Source organism: Salmo salar, chromosome ssa17, assembly GCF_905237065.1.
Source record: "Salmo salar chromosome ssa17, Ssal_v3.1, whole genome shotgun sequence".
NCBI lineage: Eukaryota > Metazoa > Chordata > Actinopteri > Salmoniformes > Salmonidae > Salmo > Salmo salar.
The window spans coordinates 20,447,124-20,462,889 of record NC_059458.1 but is presented as its reverse complement, the minus strand read 5'-3'; the positions used below and the strand labels follow the sequence as shown (position 1 = coordinate 20,462,889).

The 15,766-nt window shown below is 44.8% G+C and overlaps 9 non-coding genes across 9 annotated transcripts; all 9 read right to left on the bottom strand.

Moving 5' to 3' along the window:
* Positions 1 to 1,024: 1,024 nt before the first annotated feature.
* trnar-ccu (transfer RNA arginine (anticodon CCU)) lies at positions 1,025 to 1,097 on the bottom strand. The gene has a single exon. It is a non-coding gene; the product is annotated as a tRNA-Arg (tRNA).
* Positions 1,098 to 2,376: 1,279 nt separating this feature from the next.
* Positions 2,377 to 2,449, bottom strand: trnar-ccu (transfer RNA arginine (anticodon CCU)). Its single transcript has one exon. It is a non-coding gene; the product is annotated as a tRNA-Arg (tRNA).
* A 1,268-nt stretch (positions 2,450 to 3,717) lies between these two features.
* On the bottom strand, positions 3,718 to 3,790 carry trnar-ccu (transfer RNA arginine (anticodon CCU)). Its single transcript has one exon. It is a non-coding gene; the product is annotated as a tRNA-Arg (tRNA).
* Positions 3,791 to 4,546: 756 nt separating this feature from the next.
* On the bottom strand, positions 4,547 to 4,619 carry trnar-ccu (transfer RNA arginine (anticodon CCU)). Its single transcript has one exon. It is a non-coding gene; the product is annotated as a tRNA-Arg (tRNA).
* Positions 4,620 to 5,889: 1,270 nt separating this feature from the next.
* trnar-ccu (transfer RNA arginine (anticodon CCU)) lies at positions 5,890 to 5,962 on the bottom strand. The gene has a single exon. It is a non-coding gene; the product is annotated as a tRNA-Arg (tRNA).
* Positions 5,963 to 9,489: 3,527 nt separating this feature from the next.
* Positions 9,490 to 9,562, bottom strand: trnar-ccu (transfer RNA arginine (anticodon CCU)). The gene has a single exon. It is a non-coding gene; the product is annotated as a tRNA-Arg (tRNA).
* Positions 9,563 to 10,879: 1,317 nt separating this feature from the next.
* Positions 10,880 to 10,952, bottom strand: trnar-ccu (transfer RNA arginine (anticodon CCU)). Its single transcript has one exon. It is a non-coding gene; the product is annotated as a tRNA-Arg (tRNA).
* A 1,868-nt stretch (positions 10,953 to 12,820) lies between these two features.
* On the bottom strand, positions 12,821 to 12,893 carry trnar-ccu (transfer RNA arginine (anticodon CCU)). Its single transcript has one exon. It is a non-coding gene; the product is annotated as a tRNA-Arg (tRNA).
* Positions 12,894 to 15,036: 2,143 nt separating this feature from the next.
* Positions 15,037 to 15,109, bottom strand: trnar-ccu (transfer RNA arginine (anticodon CCU)). The gene has a single exon. It is a non-coding gene; the product is annotated as a tRNA-Arg (tRNA).
* Between the last annotated feature and the right edge of the window lie 657 nt (positions 15,110 to 15,766).

Genomic DNA, 15,766 nt, shown 5'->3' with positions numbered 1-15,766 from the left:
ACCTATACGAACTGATAGAAGCAGTAAAAAAATGTGTAACGGAAGGCACTTACACATGCCCATGATATAGAGAAAAAAATGTATTGTTCGCACTTCATTGCTAAAAATAAACTGTTCAGCAGAGGATGGTTTCGATCCATCGACCTCTGGGTTATGGGCCCAGCACGCTTCCGCTGCGCCAATCTGCTTTTAGACTATGCAGAAAAGAGTAGGAATCACAATCCATGTCTTAGGAGGCCAGTGTCTCAGGCCACTGGTGTACTGCGATATCCTTTTCACCTATACGAACTGATAGAAGCAGTAAAAAAAATGTGTAACGGAAGGCACTTACACATGCCCATGATATAGAGAAAAAAATTTTTGTTCGCACTTCATTGCTAAAAATAAGCTGTTTAGCAGAGGCTGGTTTCGATCCATCGACCTCTGGGTTATGGGCCCAGCACGCTTCCGCTGCGCCACTCTGCTTTCAAACACTCCAGAAAAGAGTAAGACCCACAATCCATGGCTTAGGAGGCCAGTGTCTTAGGCCACTGGGGTACTGTGAAATCCTTTTCACCTATACGAACTGATAGAAGCAGTAAAAAAATGTGTAACGGAAGGCACTTACACATGCCCATGATATAGATAAAAAATGTATTGTTCGCACTTCATTGCTAAAAATAAACTGTTCAGCAGAGGATGGTTTCGATCCATCGACCTCTGGGTTATGGGCCCAGCACGCTTCCGCTGCGCCAATCTGCTTTTAGACTATGCAGAAAAGAGTAGGAATCACAATCCATGTCTTAGGAGGCCAGTGTCTCAGGCCACTGGTGTACTGCGATATCCTTTTCACCTATACGAACTGATAGAAGCAGTAAAAAAAATGTGTAACGGAAGGCACTTACACATGCCCATGATATAGAGAAAAAATTATTGTTCGCACTTCATTGCTAAAAAATAAACTGTTTAGCAGAGGATGGTTTCGATCCATCGACCTCTGGGTTATGGGCCCTGCACGCTTCCGCTGCGCCACTCTGCTTTCAAACACCCCAGATGGGACTTGAACCCACAATCACTGGCTTAGGAGGCCAGTGCCTTATCCATTAGGCCACTGGGGCACTGTAGTTCATTTACGACCAGTACAAACTCATTGAAGCAGTAAAAAAAATGTGTAACAGAAGGCACTGACAAATGCCCATGATATAGCAGATTTTTTTCTTCGCAGAGGATGGTTTGATCCATCGACCTCTGGGCCCAGCACGCTTCCGCTGCGCCACTCTGCTTTCAACCACTCCGTGAAAAGAGTAGGAATCACAATCCATGGCTTAGGAGGCCAGTGTCTCTGGTCACTGGTGTACTGTGAAATCTTTTTCACCTATACGAACAGATAGAAGCAGTAAAAAAAATGTGTAACGGAAGGCACTTACACATGCCCATGATATAGAGAAAAAAAAATATTGTTCGCACTTCATTGCTAAAAATAAACTGTTTAGCAGAGGATGGTTTCGATCCATCGACCTCTGGGTTATGGGCCCAGCACGCTTCCGCTGCGCCACTCTGCTTTCAACCACTGCAGAAAAGAGTAAGACCCACAATCCATGGCTTAGGAGGCCAGTGTCTTAGGCCACTGGGGTACTGTGAAATCGTTTTCACCTATACGAACTGATAGAAGCAGTAAAAAAATGTGTAACGGAAGGCACTTACACATGCCCATGATATAGAGAAAAAAATTAATTGTTCGCACTTCATTGCTAAAAATAAGCTGTTTAGCAGAGGATGGTTTCGATCCATCGACCTCTGGGTTATGGGCCCAGCACGCTTCCGCTGCGCCACTCTGCTTTCAACCACTCCAGAAAAGAGTAAGACCCACAATCCATGTCTTAGGAGGCCAGTGTCTTAGGCCACTGGGGTACTGTGAAATCCTTTTCACCTATACGAACTGATAGAAGCAGTAAAAAAATGTGTAACGGAAGGCACTTACACATGCCCATGATATAGAGAAAAAATGTATTGTTCGCACTTCATTGCTAAAAATAAACTGTTCAGCAGAGGATGGTTTCGATCCATCGACCTCTGGGTTATGGGCCCAGCACGCTTCCGCTGCGCCACTCTGCTTTTAGACTATGCAGAAAAGAGTAAGAATCACAATCCATGTCTTAGGAGGCCAGTGTCTCAGGCCACTGGTGTACTGCGATATCCTTTTCACCTATACGAACTGATAGAAGCAGTAAAAAAATGTGTAACGGAAGGCACTTACACATGCCCATGATATAGAGAAAAAAATTTTGTTCGCACTTCATTGCTAAAAAATAAACTGTTTAGCAGAGGATGGTTTCGATCCATCGACCTCTGGGTTATGGGCCCAGCACGCTTCCGCTGCGCCACTCTGCCTTCAAACACCCCAGATGGGACTTGAACCCACAATCACTGGCTTAGGAGGCCAGTGCCTTATCCATTAGGCCACTGGGGCACTGTAGTTAATTTACGACCAGTACAAACTCATTGAAGCAGTAAAAAAATGTGTAACAGAAGGCACTGACAAATGCCCATGATATAGCAGATTTTTTTCTTCGCATTTTGATCCATCGACCTCTGGGCCCAGCACGCTTCCGCTGCGCCACTCTGCTTTCAACCACTCCGTGAAAAGAGTAGGAATCACAATCCATGGCTTAGGAGGCCAGTGTCTCTGGCCACTGGTGTACTGTGAAATCTTTTTCACCTATACGAACAGATAGAAGCAGTAAAAAAAATGTGTAACGGAAGGCACTGACACATGCCCATGCTATAGCGAGAAAAAAAAATGTGTTCACACATCATTGCTAGAAATAAACTGTTTAGCAGAGGATGGTTTCGATCCATCGACCTCTGGGCCCAGCACGCTTCCGCTGCGCCACTCTGCTTTCAACCACTCCAGAAAAGAGTAAGACCCACAATCCATGGCTTAGGAGGCCAGTGTCTTAGGCCACTGGGGTACTGTGAAATCCTTTTCACCTATACGAACTGATAGAAGCAGTAAAAAAAATGTGTAACGGAAGGCACTTACACATGCCCATGATATAGAGAAAAAAATTAATTGTTCGAACTTCATTGCTAAAAATAAGCTGTTTAGCAGAGGATGGTTTCGATCCATCGACCTCTGGGTTATGGGCCCAGCACGCTTCCTCTGCGCCACTCTGCTTTCAACCACTCCAGAAAAGAGTAAGACCCACAATCCATGGCTTAGGAGGCCAGTGTCTTAGGCCACTGGGGTACTGTGAAATCCTTTTCACCTATACGAACTGATAGAAGCAGTAAAAAAAATGTGTAACGGAAGGCACTTACACATGCCCATGATATAGAGAAAAAAATGTATTGTTCGCACTTCATTGCTAAAAATAAACTGTTTAGCAGAGGATGGTTTCGATCCATCGACCTCTGGGTTATGGGCCCAGCACGCTTCCGCTGCGCCACTCTGCTTTTAGACTATACAGAAAAGAGTAGGAATCACAATCCATGGCTTAGGAGGCCAGTGTCTCAGGCCACTGGTGTACTGCGAAATCCTTTTCACCTATACGAACTGATAGAAGCAGTAAAAAAAGGTGTAACGGAAGGCACTTACACATGCCCATGATATAGAGAAAAAAAATATTGTTCGCACTTCATTGCTAAAAATAAGCTGTTCAGCAGAGGATGGTTTCGATCCATCGACCTCTGGGTTATGTGCCCAGCACGATTCCGCTGCGCCACTCTGCTTTCAAACACCCCAGATGAGACTTGAACCCACAATCACTGGCTTAGGAGGCCAGTGCCTTATCCATTAGGCCACTAGGGCACTGTAGTTCGTTTACGACCAGTACAAACTCATTGAAGCAGTAAAAAATGTGTAACAGAAGGCACTGACAAATGCCCATGATATAGCAGATTTTTTTTCTTCGCACTTCAATGCTAAAAACAAACTGTTTAGCAGAGGATGGTTTTGATCCATCGACCTCTGGGCCCAGCACGCTTCCGCTGCGCCACTCTGCTTTCAACCACTCTGTGAAAAGAGTAGGAATCACAATCCATGGCTTAGGAGGCCAGTGTCTCTGGCCACTGGGGTACTGTGAAATCCTTTTCACCTATACGAACTGATAGAAGCAGTAAAAAAATGTGTAACGGAAGGCACTTACACATGCCCATGATATAGAGAAAAAAATGTATTGTTCGCACTTCATTGCTAAAAATAAACTGTTCAGCAGAGGATGGTTTCGATCCATCGACCTCTGGGTTATGGGCCCAGCACGCTTCCGCTGCGCCAATCTGCTTTTAGACTATGCAGAAAAGAGTAGGAATCACAATCCATGTCTTAGGAGGCCAGTGTCTCAGGCCACTGGTGTACTGCGATATCCTTTTCACCTATACGAACTGATAGAAGCAGTAAAAAAAATGTGTAACGGAAGGCACTTACACATGCCCATGATATAGAGAAAAAAATTTTTGTTCGCACTTCATTGCTAAAAAATAAACTGTTTAGCAGAGGATGGTTTCGATCCATCGACCTCTGGGTTATGGGCCCAGCATGCTTCCGCTGCGCCACTCTGCCTTCAAACACCCCAGATGGGACTTGAACCCACAATCACTGGCTTAGGAGGCCAGTGCCTTATCCATTAGGCCACTGGGGCACTGTAGTTAATTTACGACCAGTACAAACTCATTGAAGCAGTAAAAAAAATGTGTAACAGAAGGCACTGACAAATGCCCATGATATAGCAGATTTTTTTTCTTCGCATTGATCCATCGACCTCTGGGCCCAGCACGCTTCCGCTGCGCCACTCTGCTTTCAACCACTCCGTGAAAAGAGTAGGAATCACAATCCATGGCTTAGGAGGCCAGTGTCTCTGGCCACTGGTGTACTGTGAAATCTTTTTCACCTATACGAACAGATAGAAGCAGTAAAAAAAATGTGTAACGGAAGGCACTGACACATGCCCATGCTATAGCGAGAAAAAAAAATGTGTTCACACATCATTGCTAGAAATAAACTGTTTAGCAGAGGATGGTTTCGATCCATCGACCTCTGGGCCCAGCACGCTTCCGCTGCGCCACTCTGCTTTCAACCACTCCAGAAAAGAGTAAGACCCACAATCCATGGCTTAGGAGGCCAGTGTCATAGGCCACTGGGGTACTGTGAAATCCTTTTCACCTATACGAACTGATAGAAGCAGTAAAAAAAATGTGTAACGGAAGGCACTTACACATGCCCATGATATAGAGAAAAAAATTAATTGTTCGAACTTCATTGCTAAAAATAAGCTGTTTAGCAGAGGATGGTTTCGATCCATCGACCTCTGGGTTATGGGCCCAGCACGCTTCCTCTGCGCCACTCTGCTTTCAACCACTCCAGAAAAGAGTAAGACCCACAATCCATGGCTTAGGAGGCCAGTGTCTTAGGCCACTGGGGTACTGTGAAATCCTTTTCACCTATACGAACTGATAGAAGCAGTAAAAAAAATGTGTAACGGAAGGCACTTACACATGCCCATGATATAGAGAAAAAAATGTATTGTTCGCACTTCATTGCTAAAAATAAACTGTTTAGCAGAGGATGGTTTCGATCCATCGACCTCTGGGTTATGGGCCCAGCACGCTTCCGCTGCGCCACTGTGCTTTTAGACTATACAGAAAAGAGTAGGAATCACAATCCATGTCTTAGGAGGCCAGTGTCTCAGGCCACTGGTGTACTGCGAAATCCTTTTCACCTATACGAACTGATAGAAGCAGTAAAAAAAAGGTGTAACGGAAGGCACTTACACATGCCCATGATATAGAGAAAAAAAAATATTGTTCGCACTTCATTGCTAAAAATAAGCTGTTCAGCAGAGGATGGTTTCGAACCATCGACCTCTGGGTTATGTGCCCAGCACGATTCCGCTGCGCCACTCTGCTTTCAAACACCCCAGATGAGACTTGAACCCACAATCACTGGCTTAGGAGGCCAGTGCCTTATCCATTAGGCCACTGGGGCACTGTAGTTCGGTTACGACCAGTACAAACTCATTGAAGCAGTAAAAAAAATGTGTAACAGAAGGCACTGACAAATGCCCATGATATAGCAGATTTTTTTTTCTTCGCACTTCAATGCTAAAAACAAACTGTTTAGCAGAGGATGGTTTTGATCCATCGACCTCTGGGCCCAGCACGCTTCCGCTGCGCCACTCTGCTTTCAACCACTCTGTGAAAAGAGTAGGAATCACAATCCATGGCTTAGGAGGCCAGTGTCTCTGGTCACTGGTGTACTGTGAAATCTTTTTCACCTATACGAACAGATAGAAGCAGTAAAAAAATGTGTAACGGAAGGCACTGACACATGCCCATGCTATAGCGAGAAAAAAAAATGTGTTCACACATCATTGCTAAAAATAAACTGTTTAGCAGAGGATGGTTTCGATCCATCGACCTCTGGGTTATGAGCCCAGCACGCTTCCGCTGCGCCACTCTGCTTTCAACCACTCCAGAAAAGAGTAAGACCCACAATCCATGGCTTAGGAGGCCAGTGTCTTAGGCCACTGGGGTACTGTGAAATCCTTTTCACCTATACGAACTGATAGAAGCAGTAAAAAAAATGTGTAACGGAAGGCACTTACACATGCCCATGATATAGAGAAAAAAATTATTGTTCGCACTTCATTGCTAAAAATAAACTGTTTAGCAGAGGATGGTTTCGATCCATCGACCTCTGGGTTATGGGCCCAGCACGCCTCCGCTGCGCCACTCTGCTTTTAGACTATGCCGAAAAGAGTAGGAATCACAATCCATGGCTTAGGAGGCCAGTGTCTCAGGTCACTGGTGTACTGCGAAATCCTTTTCACCTATACGAACTGATAGAAGCAGTAAAAAAAGGTGTAACGGAAGGCACTTACACATGCCCATGATATAGAGAAAAAATTAATTGTTCGCACTTCATTGCTAAAAATAAGCTGTTTAGCAGAGGCTGGTTTCGATCCATCGACCTCTGGGTTATGGGCCCAGCACGCTTCCGCTGCGCCACTCTGCTTTCAAACACTCCAGAAAAGAGTAAGACCCACAATCCATGGCTTAGGAGGCCAGTGTCTTAGGCCACTGGGGTACTGTGAAATCCTTTTCACCTATACGAACTGATAGAAGCAGTAAAAAAATGTGTAACGGAAGGCACTTACACATGCCCATGATATAGAGAAAAAAATTAATTGTTCGCACTTCATTGCTAAAAATAAGCTGTTTAGCAGAGGATGGTTTCGATCATTTGACCTCTGGGTTATGGGCCCAGCACGCTTCCGCTGCGCCACTCTGCTTTCAACGACTCCAGAAAAGAGTAAGACCCACAATCCATGGCTTAGGAGGCCAGTGTCTTAGGCCACTGGGGTACTGTGAAATCCTTTTCACCTATACGAACTGATAGAAGCAGTAAAAAAATGTGTAACGGAAGGCACTTACACATGCCCATGATATAGAGAAAAAATGTATTGTTCGCACTTCATTGCTAAAAATAAACTGTTTAGCAGAGGATGGTTTCGATCCATCGACCTCTGGGTTATGGGCCCAGCACGCTTCCGCTGCGCCACTCTGCTTTTAGACTATGCAGAAAAGAGTAGGAACCACAATCCATGGCTTAGGAGGCCAGTGTCTCAGGCCACTGGTGTACTGCGAAATCCTTTTCACCTATACGAACTGATAGAAGCAGTAAAAAAATGTGTAACAGAAGGCACTTACACATGCCCATGATATAGAGAAAAACAATTATTGTTCGCACTTCATTGCTAAAAATAAACTGTTTAGCAGAGGATGGTTTCGATCCATCGACCTCTGGGTTATGGGCCCAGCACGCTTCCGCTGCGCCACTCTGCTTTCAACCACTCCAGAAAAGAGTAAGACCCACAATCCATGGCTTAGGAGGCCAGTGTCTTAGGCCACTGGGGTACTGTGAAATCCTTTTTCACCTATACGAACTGATAGAAGCAGTAAAAAAATGTGTAACGGAAGGCACTTACACATGCCCATGATATAGAGAAAAAAAATATTGTTCGCACTTCATTGCTAAAAATAAACTGTTTAGCAGAGGGTGGTTTCGATCCATCGACCTCTGGGTTATGGGCCCAGCACGCTTCCGCTGCGCCACTCTGCTTTCAACCACTCCAGAAAAGAGTAAGACCCACAATCCATGGCTTAGGAGGCCAGTGTCTTAGGCCACTGGGGTACTGTGAAATCCTTTTCACCTATACGAACTGATAGAAGCAGTAAAAAAAATGTGTAACGGAAGGCACTTACACATGCCCATGATATAGAGAAAAAAATTATTGTTCGCACTTCATTGCTAAAAATAAGCTGTTTAGCAGAGGATGGTTTCGATCCATCGACCTCTGGGTTATGGGCCCAGCACGCTTCCTCTGCGCCACTCTGCTTTCAACCACTCCAGAAAAGAGTAAGACCCACAATCCATGTCTTAGGAGGCCAGTGTCTTAGGCCACTGGGGTACTGTGAAATCCTTTTCACCTATACGAACTGATAGAAGCAGTAAAAAAATGTGTAACGGAAGGCACTTACACATGCCCATGATATAGAGAAAAAAATTATTGTTCGCACTTCATTGCTAAAAATAAGCTGTTTAGCAGAGGATGGTTTCGATCCATCGACCTCTGGGTTATGGGCCCAGCACGCTTCCGCTGCGCCACTCTGCTTTCAACCACTCCAGAAAAGAGTAAGACCCACAATCCATGGCTTAGGAGGCCAGTGTCTTAGGCCACTGGGGTACTGTGAAATCGTTTTCACCTATACGAACTGATAGAAGCAGTAAAAAAAATGTGTAACGGAAGGCACTTACACATGCCCATGATATAGAGAAAAAAATTAATTGTTCGAACTTCATTGCTAAAAATAAGCTGTTTAGCAGAGGATGGTTTCGATCCATCGACCTCTGGGTTATGGGCCCAGCACGCTTCCTCTGCGCCACTCTGCTTTCAACCACTCCAGAAAAGAGTAAGACCCACAATCCATGTCTTAGGAGGCCAGTGTCTTAGGCCACTGGGGTACTGTGAAATCCTTTTCACCTATACGAACTGATAGAAGCAGTAAAAAAAATGTGTAACGGAAGGCACTTACACATGCCCATGATATAGAGAAAAAATGTATTGTTCGCACTTCATTGCTAAAAATAAACTGTTCAGCAGAGGATGGTTTCGGTCCATCGACCTCTGGGTTATGGGCCCAGCACGCTTCCGCTGCGCCACTCTGCTTTTAGACTATGCAGAAAAGAGTAGGAATCACAATCCATGTCTTAGGAGGCCAGTGTCTCAGGCCACTGGTGTACTGCGATATCCTTTTCACCTATACGAACTGATAGAAGCAGTAAAAAAAATGTGTAACGGAAGGCACTTACACATGCCCATGATATAGAGAAAAAAAATTTTGTTCGCACTTCATTGCTAAAAATAAACTGTTTAGCAGAGGATGGTTTCGATCCATCGACCTCTGGGTTATGGGCCCAGCATGCTTCCGCTGCGCCACTCTGCTTTCAAACACCCCAGATGGGACTTGAACCCACAATCACTGGCTTAGGAGGCCAGTGCCTTATCCATTAGGCCACTGGGGTACTGTAGAACATTTACGACCAGTACAAACTCATTGAAGCAGTAAAAAAAATGTGTAACAGAAGGCACTGACAAATGCCCATGATATAGCAGATTTTTTTTCTTCGCACTTCAATGCTAAAAACAAACTGTTTAGCAGAGGATGGTTTTGATCCATCGACCTCTGGGCCCAGCACGCTTCCGCTGCGCCACTCTGCTTTCAACCACTCTGTGAAAAGAGTAGGAATCACAATCCATGGCTTAGGAGGCCAGTGTCTCTGGCCACTGGTGTACTGTGAAATCTTTTTCACCTATACGAACAGATAGAAGCAGTAAAAAAAATATGTAACGGAAGGCACTGACACATGCCCATGCTATAGCGAGAAAAAAAAATGTGTTCACACATCATTGCTAGAAATAAACTGTTTAGCAGAGGATGGTTTCGATCCATCGACCTCTGGGTTATGAGCCCAGCACGCTTCCGCTGCGCCACTCTGTTTTCAACCACTCCAGAAAAGAGTAAGACCCACAATCCATGGCTTAGGAGGCCAGTGTCTTAGGCCACTGGGGTACTGTGAAATCCTTTTCACCTATACGAACTGATAGAAGCAGTAAAAAAAATGTGTAACGGAAGGCACTTACACATGCCCATGATATAGAGAAAAAAAATTATTGTTCGCACTTCATTGCTAAAAATAAACTGTTTAGCAGAGGATGGTTTCGATCCATCGACCTCTGGGTTATGGGCCCAGCACGCTTCCGCTGCGCCACTCTGCTTTTAGACTATGCAGAAAAGAGTAGGAATCACAATCCATGTCTTGGGAGGCCAGTGTCTCAGGCCACTGGTGTACTGCGAAATCCTTTTCACCTATACGAACTGATAGAAGCAGTAAAAAAAAGGTGTAATGGAAGGCACTTACACATGCCCATGATATAGAGAAAAAAAAATATTGTTCGCACTTCATTGCTAAAAATAAACAGTTTAGCAGAGGATGGTTTCGATCCATCGACCTCTGGGTTATGGGCCCAGCACGCTTCCGCTGCGCCACTCTGTTTTCAACCACTCCAGAAAAGAGTAAGACCCACAATCCATGGCTTAGGAGGCCAGTGTCTTAGGCCACTGGGGTACTGTGAAATCCTTTTCACCTATACGAACTGATAGAAGCAGTAAAAAAAAATGTGTAACGGAAGGCACTTACACATGCCCATGATATAGAGAAAAAAAATTATTGTTCGCACTTCATTGCTAAAAATAAACTGTTTAGCAGAGGATGGTTTCGATCCATCGACCTCTGGGTTATGGGCCCAGCACGCTTCCGCTGCGCCACTCTGCTTTCAAACACCCCAGATGGGACTTGAACCCACAATCACTGGCTTAGGAGGCCAGTGCCTTATCCATTAGGCCACCGGGGAACTGTAGTTCATTTATGACCAGTACAAACTCATTGAAGCAGTAAAAAATATGTGTAACAGAAGGCACTGACAAATGCCCATGATATAGCAGATTTTTTTTCTTCGCACTTCAATGCTAAAAACAAACTGTTTAGCAGAGGATGGTTTTGATCCATCGACCTCTGGGCCCAGCACGCTTCCGCTGCGCCACTCTGCTTTCAACCACTCTGTGAAAAGAGTAGGAATCACAATCCATGGCTTAGGAGGCCAGTGTCTCTGGCCACTGGTGTACTGTGAAATCTTTTTCACCTATACGAACAGATAGAAGCAGTAAAAAAAATGTGTAACGGAAGGCACTGACACATGCCCATGCTATAGCGAGAAAAAAAAATGTGTTCACACATCATTGCTAGAAATAAACTGTTTGGCAGAGGATGGTGTCGATCCATCGACCTCTGGGTTATGAGCCCAGCACGCTTCCGCTGCGCCACTCTGTTTTCAACCACTCCAGAATAGAGTAAGACCCACAATCCATGGCTTAGGAGGCCAGTGTCTTAGGCCACTGGGGTACTGTGAAATCCTTTTCACCTATACGAACTGATAGAAGCAGTAAAAAAAATGTGTAACGGAAGGCACTTACACATGCCCATGATATAGAGAAAAAAAAATATTGTTCGCACTTCATTGCTAAAAATAAACTGTTTAGCAGAGGATGGTTTCGATCCATCGACCTCTGGGTTATGGGCCCAGCACGCTTCCTCTGCGCCACTCTGCTTTCAACCACTCCAGAAAAGAGTAAGACCCACAATCCATGTCTTAGGAGGCCAGTGTCTTAGGCCACTGGGGTACTGTGAAATCCTTTTCACCTATACGAACTGATAGAAGCAGTAAAAAAATGTGTAACGGAAGGCACTTACACATGCCCATGATATAGAGAAAAAATGTATTGTTCGCACTTCATTGCTAAAAATAAACTGTTCAGCAGAGGATGGTTTCGGTCCATCGACCTCTGGGTTATGGGCCCAGCACGCTTCCGCTGCGCCACTCTGCTTTTAGACTATGCAGAAAAGAGTAGGAATCACAATCCATGTCTTAGGAGGCCAGTGTCTCAGGCCACTGGTGTACTGCGATATCCTTTTCACCTATACGAACTGATAGAAGCAGTAAAAAAAATGTGTAACGGAAGGCACTTACACATGCCCATGATATAGAGAAAAAAAATTTTGTTCGCACTTCATTGCTAAAAATAAACTGTTTAGCAGAGGATGGTTTCGATCCATCGACCTCTGGGTTATGGGCCCAGCACGCTTCCTCTGCGCCACTCTGCTTTCAACCACTCCAGAAAAGAGTAAGACCCACAATCCATGTCTTAGGAGGCCAGTGTCTTAGGCCACTGGGGTACTGTGAAATCCTTTTCACCTATACGAACTGATAGAAGCAGTAAAAAAAATGTGTAACGGAAGGCACTTACACATGCCCATGATATAGAGAAAAAAATGTATTGTTCGCACTTCATTGCTAAAAATAAACTGTTCAGCAGAGGATGGTTTCGGTCCATCGACCTCTGGGTTATGGGCCCAGCACGCTTCCGCTGCGCCACTCTGCTTTTAGACTATGCAGAAAAGAGTAGGAATCACAATCCATGTCTTAGGAGGCCAGTGTCTCAGGCCACTGGTGTACTGCGATATCCTTTTCACCTATACGAACTGATAGAAGCAGTAAAAAAAATGTGTAACGGAAGGCACTTACACATGCCCATGATATAGAGAAAAAAAAATTTGTTCGCACTTCATTGCTAAAAATAAACTGTTTAGCAGAGGATGGTTTCGATCCATCGACCTCTGGGTTAAGGGCCCAGCATGCTTCCGCTGCGCCACTCTGCTTTCAAACACCCCAGATGGGACTTGCACCCACAATCACTGGCTTAGGAGGCCAGTGCCTTATCCATTAGGCCACTGGGGTACTGTAGAACATTTACGACCAGTACAAACTCATTGAAGCAGTAAAAAAAATGTGTAACAGAAGGCACTGACAAATGCCCATGATATAGCAGATTTTTTTTCTTCGCACTTCAATGCTAAAAACAAACTGTTTAGCAGAGGATGGTTTTGATCCATCGACCTCTGGGCCCAGCACGCTTCCGCTGCGCCACTCTGCTTTCAACCACTCTGTGAAAAGAGTAGGAATCACAATCCATGGCTTAGGAGGCCAGTGTCTCTGGCCACTGGTGTACTGTGAAATCTTTTTCACCTATACGAACAGATAGAAGCAGTAAAAAAAATGTGTAACGGAAGGCACTGACACATGCCCATGCTATAGCGAGAAAAAAAAATGTGTTCACACATCATTGCTAGAAATAAACTGTTTAGCAGAGGATGGTTTCGATCCATCGACCTCTGGGTTATGAGCCCAGCACGCTTCCGCTGCGCCACTCTGTTTTCAACCACTCCAGAAAAGAGTAAGACCCACAATCCATGGCTTAGGAGGCCAGTGTCTTAGGCCACTGGGGTACTGTGAAATCCTTTTCACCTATACGAACTGATAGAAGCAGTAAAAAAAATGTGTAACGGAAGGCACTTACACATGCCCATGATATAGAGAAAAAAATTATTGTTCGCACTTCATTGCTAAAAATAAACTGTTTAGCAGAGGATGGTTTCGATCCATCGACCTCTGGGTTATGGGCCCAGCACGCTTCCGCTGCGCCACTCTGCTTTTAGACTATGCAGAAAAGAGTAGGAATCACAATCCATGTCTTGGGAGGCCAGTGTCTCAGGCCACTGGTGTACTGCGAAATCCTTTTCACCTATACGAACTGATAGAAGCAGTAAAAAAAAGGTGTAATGGAAGGCACTTACACATGCCCATGATATAGAGAAAAAAAAATATTGTTCGCACTTCATTGCTAAAAATAAACAGTTTAGCAGAGGATGGTTTCGATCCATCGACCTCTGGGTTATGAGCCCAGCACGCTTCCGCTGCGCCACTCTGTTTTCAACCACTCCAGAAAAGAGTAAGACCCACAATCCATGGCTTAGGAGGCCAGTGTCTTAGGCCACTGGGGTACTGTGAAATCCTTTTCACCTATACGAACTGATAGAAGCAGTAAAAAAAATGTGTAACGGAAGGCACTTACACATGCCCATGATATAGAGAAAAAAATTTATTGTTCGCACTTCATTGCTAAAAATAAGCTGTTCAGCAGAGGATGGTTTCGATCCATCGACCTCTGGGTTGGCCCAGCACGCTCCGCTGCGCCACTCTGCTTTTAGACTACTCCAGAAAAGAGTAAGAACCACAATCCATGTCTTAGGAGGCCAGTGTCTCAGGCCACTGGTGTACTGCGATATCCTTTTCACCTATACGAACTGATAGAAGCAGTAAAAAAAATGTGTAACGGAAGGCACTTACACATGCCCATGATATAGAGAAAAAAATGTTGTTCGCACTTCATTGCTAAAAATAAACTGTTTAGCAGAGGGTGGTTTCGATCCATCGACCTCTGGGTTATGGGCCCAGCACGCTTCCTCTGCGCCACTCTGCTTTCAACCACTCCAGAAAAGAGTAAGACCCACAATCCATGGCTTAGGAGGCCAGTGTCTTAGGCCACTGGGGTACTGTGAAATCCTTTTCACCTATACGAACTGATAGAAGCAGTAAAAAAAATGTGTAACGGAAGGCACTTACACATGCCCATGATATAGAGAAAAAAATGTATTGTTCGCACTTCATTGCTAAAAATAAACTGTTCAGCAGAGGGTGGTTTCGATCCATCGACCTCTGGGTTATGGGCCCAGCACGCTTCCGCTGCGCCACTCTGCTTTTAGACTATGCAGAAAAGAGTAGGAATCACAATCCATGTCTTAGGAGGCCAGTGTCTCAGGCCACTGGTGTACTGCGAAATCCTTTTCACCTATACGAACTGATAGAAGCAGTAAAAAAAGGTGTAACGGAAGGCACTTACACATGCCCATGATATAGAGAAAAAAAATTTTTGTTCGCACTTCATTGCTAAAAATAAACTGTTTAGCAGAGGATGGTTTCGATCCATCGACCTCTGGGTTATGGGCCCAGCACGCTTCCGCTGCGCCACTCTGCTTTCAAACACCCCAGATGGGACTTGAACCCACAATCACTGGCTTAGGAGGCCAGTGCCTTATCCATTAGGCCACTGGGGTACTGTAGTTCATTTACGACCAGTACAAACTCATTGAAGCAGTAAAAAAAATGTGTAACAGAAGGCACTGACAAATGCCCATGATATAGCAGATTTTTTTTCTTCGCACTTCAATGCTAAAAACAAACTGTTTAGCAGAGGATGGTTTTGATCCATCGACCTCTGGGCCCAGCACGCTTCCGCTGCGCCACTCTGCTTTCAACCACTCTGTGAAAAGAGTAGGAATCACAATCCATGGCTTAGGAGGCCAGTGTCTCTGGCCACTGGTGTACTGTGAAATCTTTTTCACCTATACGAACAGATAGAAGCAGTAAAAAAATGTGTAACGGAAGGCACTGACACATGCCCATGCTATAGCGAGAAAAAAAAATGTGTTCACACATCATTGCTAGAAATAAACTGTTTAGCAGAGGATGGTTTCGATCCATCGACCTCTGGGTTATGAGCCCAGCACGCTTCCGCTGCGCCACTCTGTTTTCAACCACTCCAGAAAAGAGTAAGACCCACAATCCATGGCTTAGGAGGCCAGTGTCTTAGGCCACTGGGGTACTGTGAAATCCTTTTCACCTATACGAACTGATAGAAGCAGTAAAAAAAATGTGTAACGGAAGGCACTTACACATGCCCATGATATAGAGAAAAAAATTATTGTTCGCAC